We start from the raw sequence: 7,935 nt of genomic DNA, 5'->3' as shown, positions 1-7,935 counted from the left end.
AGCTAACTAAGGTGAAATGGATCGTTTTTGAGCTAACTAAGGTGAAATGGATCGTTTTTTCGCTAACTTAGGTGAAATGGATCATTTATGAGCTAACTTAGTTGAAATGGGTCATTTATGAGCTAAGTAAGGTGAAATGGATCGTTTTTGAGCTAACTAAGGTGAAATGGATCGTTTTTAGCTAACTTAGGTGAAATGGATCATTTAAGAGCTAATTTAGTTGAAATGGATCGTTTATGAGCTAACTTAGTAAAAAGCATCATTTTAGAGCTAACCTAGGTGTAATGAGTCAATTTGGAGCTAACCTAGGTAAGATGGGTCATTTTGGAGCTAACCTAGGTGAAATGGGTCATTTTAAAGCCAACGTAGGTAAAATGGATCATTTAGGAGCTAATCTAGGTAAAATGGGTCATTTTAGAGCTAACCTGGATAAACTAGATCATTTATAAGCTAACTAAGGTAAAATGGGTCATTTTAGAGCTAACTTAGATAAAATGGATCGTTTATGAGCTAACTAAGCTAATTATGCAATTTTTGACATAAGTAAGCGAAGTACAAATCGTTTTAGAGCTAACTTAGGTAAAATGGGTGGTTTTGGAGGTCACTAAGCTTATTAAGTCATTTTGGAGGAAAAGAAGCTAACTCTACGTCATTATGGTAAGCATATTGGAGGAAATAAAGCTAAGTCTAGGTCTTTATGCATTTGTTAAGCAAAACACTAGAGACACTTACCGTGATCATGGAGGTGTAGTAGCGGGGTGGCTCGTGCCGGTAGCTGGAGAAGGATCGTGTGATGATTGTCTGGAGTTATGCTGCACCAAAGATCATTTCCAATGTCTCGTTAGCATGATGACACTCAAATGTTAAGACTAGCAAGTAATGTCCATTCAAATTAAACTCACCGTGGTCCTAGGAGCAATCACTGGCATCGGTAGAGCGGTCTGACCGGACTTCTCGCACACAGACTGCACATTTGGTTTTGACGACTCAGTCATACTAGTTAGTAATGAGACAAACACTACATGAATGTTTTGGCAAATGCGTAGAAAAAACTTACCACAAGGAGCTCGTAGATGGCCCTTGCCTGCATGTCATTCCGTGCCCTCTCCTCCTCCAATGTCTTTGTCGTCCTCTACTCCAACTCCCGCTGCCTCTCCGCCGCCTCCGCCAGAAGTTTCTCCGTTCTATCTCTCTCACTCTGTTACCATTTGTAATCATTGATGGAAGCGCACACAATGTAATGGAGAAAGATAGCTCAGTACGTATAACTAACCTTGAAGGCGAGTTGGACTGGCCGTTCACGAGGCCTTATCTCAGGAGCGGAGCTCGACTGACGCGCCTTGATCTCCGGGAGAGTGCTAGGACAACGGATAAGTCCATCTCCCATGGCTATGGAGCCATGGGACCTCCCACCACCAGATATCATCAGCAGCTCTGTATCAATGGGACCTTGGCTCAGGTTAAAGTCCTCCCCTTTCCACGCCTTCCCCTCATCTCTATATCTCACGAGCTTGTCGTGGGAGGAGATGTTGGTGAAGTTTTTTGGATCATCGAGGTCAGACGCAGAGAATGCCTTGACTTTTTTGTAAGAGCCAGTGTGGGCCATGGCATACAGGTCGTACACCTCTGGCACCTTATCCGCCTTATTGTAGCGTGTCTGAAAGAGAGAAACAAAGTAAATTAGTAATTAAAGGGTTGAAGCTAGCATGATGAATGAATTGCATGAATCATGAAGCAAACCACATACCCAGTTCCGCCCATACTGATATAAGTTGGAGCTGCCTTGATGATGTGGCACACCTTCCATTTGGGCATGTTTGTCCTTGGCCTTGTTGTGGAGGGCTAGCCATTCTTTCGAGCACCACTCATTGACCAACACCTCCCAACAATCCATCCGATCCGCACACCATCTCGGAGGGGCCTAAGTTAGGAAATAGAAACTTGAGCGCTACGGCTATGAATTACTAAATGAAGGAAGTAAAGTACAAGGCCTTAAGAATTACCTTCATGTACTCCTCCTTACTCAAGAACTTCTCGCGGCACGCCGGCTTGGTCTTCTTGATACCACGCGAGGCGTAGTAGTCTCGAACAGCCTGCACCCGAGCCTCGTGCCGTAAGTTCTGTAGTAGGCGCTTGCAGACGTTATCGATAACATTTGCCGCCTCCTCCTCGTATCCCTCCTCACACCTGTAGAATGTCTGCAATCAAATGAGACAATATTGATTAGTACAATTAATAACTAGCTAGTTGAATATTTTTAATTGTGTAAAGGAGAAATTACCCAGAACTTTCTAATCACCACGTCTGCCCTCATCTTGCACAAGACACCGTCGATAATCTCACCCAGCGGGGCCGAGGAAGCCAAGTAGTACTCCCAACTCAATCCAAGCTCTGGAAGCCGACCCTGACCAGGCAACGTGACAAACCCCGGGAAGTTTTGCCGACAAAGAACTCCAAGGATGGAGTTGGGCCGGCGGACACTATGATGGTGGTCCCACCCCTGCAGCATGACAAGGCCAACGCATTATATATTTGAAGAAACGTGAATGCAGAAGGGTACAAAAAGATTAAATGCACTTACCTCTCCCCATCAGGGAAAATCAACCACCTCTGCTCGTGGGTTGCCGGCATGTCCAGGAGCCGTGTACAACCACGCTGGTAGACGGTGCCCCCCCTCCTCCTCAAAATCAGTCCTGTCCCCGCCATCATCAGCATGGCCACTCGGCCCCTCAGGATGATCCGGCCAGGTACCCCATCCAGACGTGTGTTCCTCCGGGGTCTCGTGGGCCAAACTCTCGTGGCCCGAAGGCCCGTCAACCCGAGGCTCGTGGGCCGAAGGCTCGTGGACCGGAGTCCGTGTTGCCTCCTCCTCGGACGAGTCCACCCTAGCAGTCACGTGCTCGGGTGAAACAACTGGGGGTGGCGGCAAGGAAGGCGCCCTGGCAGTCACCCTACCTCCTCTCCCGCAACCACATGCTCCAGCTCCTCTCTTCCTCTTACCTCGTCCCCTGCTCGGCACCACGGTCAACGAAGAAGGGCCCGACGATGTCACCATACTGTCCAGGAATGCTTGACGGAGAGGTGCGTGTGGAATAGAAGACCTCGCACCACGCGCCAACGAAGAAGGGTCCTCCGAGCGCTCCCGACCACCGCCCACCATCTTTCAACACCTGCTATGACAAAGAATAAACGAAATTATTACAGCATAAAAAAATACCGACATGAATAATAATATGTATATCACTTAAGTGTATCATCATCAAGTACAACATAAAAAAATACCGGCGGTGTCGGGGTCGGGGTGTCGGGGTCAGGCGGTCAGGGGGTCGGGGTGTCGTGTCAAGGTCGGGGTGTCGTGTCGGGGTCGGGGGGGTCGGGAGTCGGGGTATCTGGGTGTCGTGTCAAGGTCGGGGTGCTGTTTCTTTTCGTTTCTTCTTTTCTTCTTCTACTTCTACTTCTTTTCTTCTTCTTCTTTTTACATCTTTTTTCTACTTCTTTTCTTTTCTTCCTTTCTTCTTCTTCTACTTTTTTTTTCGTTTTTCATCTTTTTTCTACTTCTTTTCTTTTCTTCTTGTTCTACTTCTTCTACTACTTCTACTTCTTCTACTTCTTCTACTACTTCTACTTCTTCTAATTCTTTTCTAAAACTAACACTAACACAATCTAGCACTAACAATTAAACAAAAAAAAAGAAAAAATAGAAAAAAAAAGAAGTAGTCCCTCACCGGAGCAATGGGACGGTCGGGGTGTTGTTTCTTTTCGTTTCTTCTTTTCTTCTTCTTCTACTTCTTCTACTTCTTTTCTTCTTCTTCTTTTTTCATCTATTTTCTACTTCTTTTCTTTTCTTCCTTTCTTCTTCTTCTACTTATTTTCTTTTTTTTCTTTTTTCATCTTTTTTCTACTTGAGAAGGGGAGCCTTGGCGCAGTGGTAAAGCTGCTGCCTTGTGACCATGAGGTCATGGGTTCAAGTCCTGGAAACAGCCTCTTACAGAAATGTAGGGAAAGGCTGCGTACTATAGACCCAAAGTGGTCGGACCCTTCCTTGGACCCTGCGCAAGCGGGAGCTACATGCACCAGGTTGCCCTTTTTTTCATCTTTTTTCTACTTCTTTTCTTTTCTTCTTCTTCTACTTCTTCTACTACTTCTACTTCTTCTACTTCTTCTAATTCTTTTCTAACACTAACACTAACACAATCTAGCACTAACAATTAAACAGCAAAAAATGAAAAAAAAAGTAGTCCCTCACCGGAGCAATGGGACGGTCGGCGGGGGCGTTGGCGGAGGCGGTGGCGGGGGCGTCGCCGGGCGGCGGGGGCGGCACCGGGCGGCGGGTGGCGGGGAGACGGGGCGTCGGCGGGTGGGGTGGGGGCGGAGGGGTGGTGGGGCGACGGGGCAAGCAGGGGCGGCGCCGAGCGGCGGGTGGCGGAGGGGTGGTGGGGCGATGGGGCGTCGGCGGGTGGGGTGGGGGCGAAGGGGTGGTGGGGCGACAGGCCAAGCGGTTGCGGGGGCGGGGCGGCGCCGGGCGGTGGGGCGGGGGAGGCGGCGGGGGGCGGGGGCGACATCGGGCGACGGGGGCGGCAGTGGGTGGGGATCTAGCTAGTGGCGGGGCATCGGAGAGGAGAGAGGGAGAGAAGAGAGAGTAACGGGCGGGGGAGGGGGTGGCGGCCGGTAGTTACCCTACTCTTTGCCGTCCGCCTCTCTTTGTCGTCCGCCTTTATCTCTCTTTGCCGTCTGCTAGCGGACGGCAAAGAGGTGGGGCGTTAAGTTTTTTCTAAACAGGCGTGCGGGGGGCGGGGGGGGGGCACCTCTCTTTTTTCCGTCAGCCAGCTGATGGCAAAGATTCTTTGCAAAGAGCAGGCAGATGGCAAAGAGCTTCTTTGCTGTCCGCCAATTCTTTGCCGTCTGCTTTTCTGTAGCTGATGGCAAAGAGCTTCTTTGCCGTCCGCTAGCGGACGGCAAAGAGCATGCAGATGGCAAAGTAGCTGATTCTAATAGTGTAAGCCACATTTGAAGAATGCAATCAAGCTACAGGGATGGAAAACCACACGGCCTAGTTCATCAAAGCATTGTTGCTCATATAACCATAAGATTAGGCATTCGCCATAGGCAGATAGCAGCAGGGAAACCTGGTATGATCCCAAACACATCCCATTCAGATCAGTTCCACCTCACCAACAGTGTTTCCAATCTTCATATGTACATGACCTCAAAATGCCGCCGTTGAAACAAGTCCCTGCACCGCAACGTCCATCATGGACGCCCACAATCACAGACCATGTGAGCAAAAATTAGTCCTACTTCTTTTGGTCAAAAGTATTAGTAACATTTTCCTAAATAAATGAGGCAGCAACTTTGCTAGAATAAAAAGACACTTGCAACATTGTAAATCCCTGAAGTCCAACTCTATTAAGTTCCATTCAATGAAAATCAATAGGAGTGGATATTTTAAACGAAAGATAGATCCCGGTCCCCTAAGAAAAGCAAACAGCATTAAAGGAAGTTCGTACTGAAGTATCACATTCTGATGACAAGATTTCATTTGCTCTCTACTCACTTTCAGGGTACAGTCTTATTATCTTTGAGCACTAAAATTTGTAGAAAGCATGATTAAATAATTTATGATATGAAGGATATAGATGCACTGGTTAGGCTTCATGGTAAGTAAACTGTAATCACTAGTAGAATTCGTTGTAAGCTGGGAAATTGAACATATTAACCTCAGTACCTAACAAAATAAATAGCCACACTTTGAAAAGGGCATGTTTGAGTCATTGTCAATTTAACAGAGTTTTCTCCTTTTGACCTTTACATCAGCAAATAAACAAATGTATAACAAACTAGCAAATGACTGGAAGCATGCAAAACAATTGTATCTAACATTTCAGATTATTCACTCACCATGCAAGGCCAGAAGTCGAGTATTTTGTATCTAACTCCAGAACAACACCTTCATAAGTTCATGATGTGTATTTGTCACCAGAAACAAAGTGTCAACCAATTAGAAGTAGTATTACTAAAGACTTGAACATGCTTAGTTACAGAGAATGGAATACTTGCAGAAAATAGTACTACCACAAAATAGGAGTACCTAACAGCGCATGATACAAAAGTTGTAGATTAGATCGATGGCAAGGCCAGTTTAGACTGTTATGTACACGTATCATATGCATATGCCCACACAATCAGGATTGTTTCCATCATCCTACCATAAAAACATGCTTAGTTACAGAGAATAAAATACTATTCATCTATGATTACTTGATAATAGGACCACAAGCGCAATATTTCCTTACCACGAAACCCCTTGTAGCTAAAAGTTTGCTGCCATCATCTCCTACGCAACATGTATGCACCTACCTTTAGTGGGCGGGAAGGTCGCCGGCGGCGCTGACTAAGGCTAGGGTATCTAACGTACGGTGTAGAGCAGCAGTTCCATTAATTAGACGTGCAAGCAATCCTTGTGAGTAACGATTTATACTGAATCCCAAAACAAGAAAAAGCAGAGCAGGAACTGAACTGGGGATTGATTAATTCCTGAAAAAAAAGAACAAATTTTGGTGTTCTCCAATCTTCCATTACTCAGAGTTGAAGTCAACATAGATCAATCAAGAACTGAAGAGAAAAGGGGCTGTGGGGGAGACGAACCTGGATGGCAGTCTGGCCGCAGGGGTTAGGGAAGAGGCCGGAGCCGTTCCACGCCTTGCCGACGAAGTTCCCGATGACGGCGTACAGAGTCGGACGGCACGCGGATTGGATCCGCCGCGACGTAGGGCCTGCAGTACTGCCGACCGACCGGAACCTTGGCGGTAGGAGCGACAACAAGGTCGCGGACTGCCGCTTGTCGCCTGGATCGGGGTCGCCGCGTAGGGATGATCCAAACAGCGCAACGAGGTACCCGTCTACCAGCGGGATATGCGGCGGTGACGGCGGTGGCTATGCGAGGGAAAACTGGGACGGCCTGAACGTGCCGTGCCGTGAGGAACGGAAACGGACGAGCGACTCAAGTACTATTATACCCTTTTAGAAAGAAAAAAACTTAAAATGATTTTTCCCAGATCTAATGGCTAGAAATAATCAGAGGTGGAGTTACATGAAATTACAAATTGTAATTCTCCAATCACCGTAAAAGAGCTCAAATTAGAAAGTATAAGTAAAAACTTAAGATTTTCAATGTTGGGCCGGCTTGGTTGGGGATTTAGTCCCACCTTGCAGAGCGGCGAGGAGCCACGCGGCCGGCTTAAATAGCCGAGTCCTTCCAAAGTGGCTAGCTTCGGTCATCAACATACCCTTTCTGAAGGTTGTAGACTGTCACTATGAATTTTCTTTATTCATAAACAGAGAAGATACATCATGAATGTCCATGTTCCTTACAATTGCAAAGCAAGCATTGATAGCCTTGTTTAACTTGTTAAAAGTTTATTAATCATTTTCGACATCTAAATCTGAACCTGAGAGGGTACATCGATGACCATATAATTCTTTTAAGTCTGGTGGTGCTGACCTTTAGTAGCAAGGAGAGGAGGACGAACACACGCGAATTGGCACGGGCCCTCCCGACCAGTCCCGGCTTTTGGGGCGGTTGTGGGGAGCCTGAATTGGTGGCGTTTGTGTCCGGACACTGACCGGACAGCCCATCCAGATGTAGGCGGGTATGGGGAGTCCGGTTGTAGATGCTCTTAGATCTTGTTTGAGGAGTTGCGCGAGGAGCCCGGCTGTTCGGCGTCCTCGCTTCCTCGGCATGAGATTTTGCCGGCTTCTCCGGCGCGGGCTGGGCGGCGCAGCGCGCGGGCGTCGGCTTCCAAGGTGTCGCACATGATGGACAAGGCAATGATCCTCAAGGCGAGCAAGGCGTTGCAAGCTATTGCCTCCAAACCAATCACTCGTTCTATGTCTTCTTTTAGAGTTCTTGCTCTGGCTTTGAATAATCATCTGTTG

At 47.3% G+C, this 7,935-nt stretch overlaps 1 long non-coding RNA gene across 1 annotated transcript; it reads right to left on the bottom strand.

The window, feature by feature from the left end:
• Nucleotides 1-5,053: 5,053 nt before the first annotated feature.
• On the bottom strand, nucleotides 5,054-6,964 carry LOC123139343 (uncharacterized). Its single transcript, XR_006469538.1, has 3 exons — nucleotides 6,646-6,964; nucleotides 5,899-5,947; nucleotides 5,054-5,233 (listed from the first exon to the last, which is right to left on the bottom strand). It is a non-coding gene; the product is annotated as an uncharacterized lncRNA (long non-coding RNA).
• Nucleotides 6,965-7,935: the final 971 nt, after the last annotated feature.

This window comes from Triticum aestivum, chromosome 1B (assembly GCF_018294505.1).
Source record: "Triticum aestivum cultivar Chinese Spring chromosome 1B, IWGSC CS RefSeq v2.1, whole genome shotgun sequence".
Classification (NCBI taxonomy): Eukaryota; Viridiplantae; Streptophyta; class Magnoliopsida; order Poales; family Poaceae; genus Triticum; species Triticum aestivum.
The sequence above is the reverse complement of the archived record's forward strand: the minus strand, read 5'-3'. Positions and strand labels throughout refer to the sequence as shown.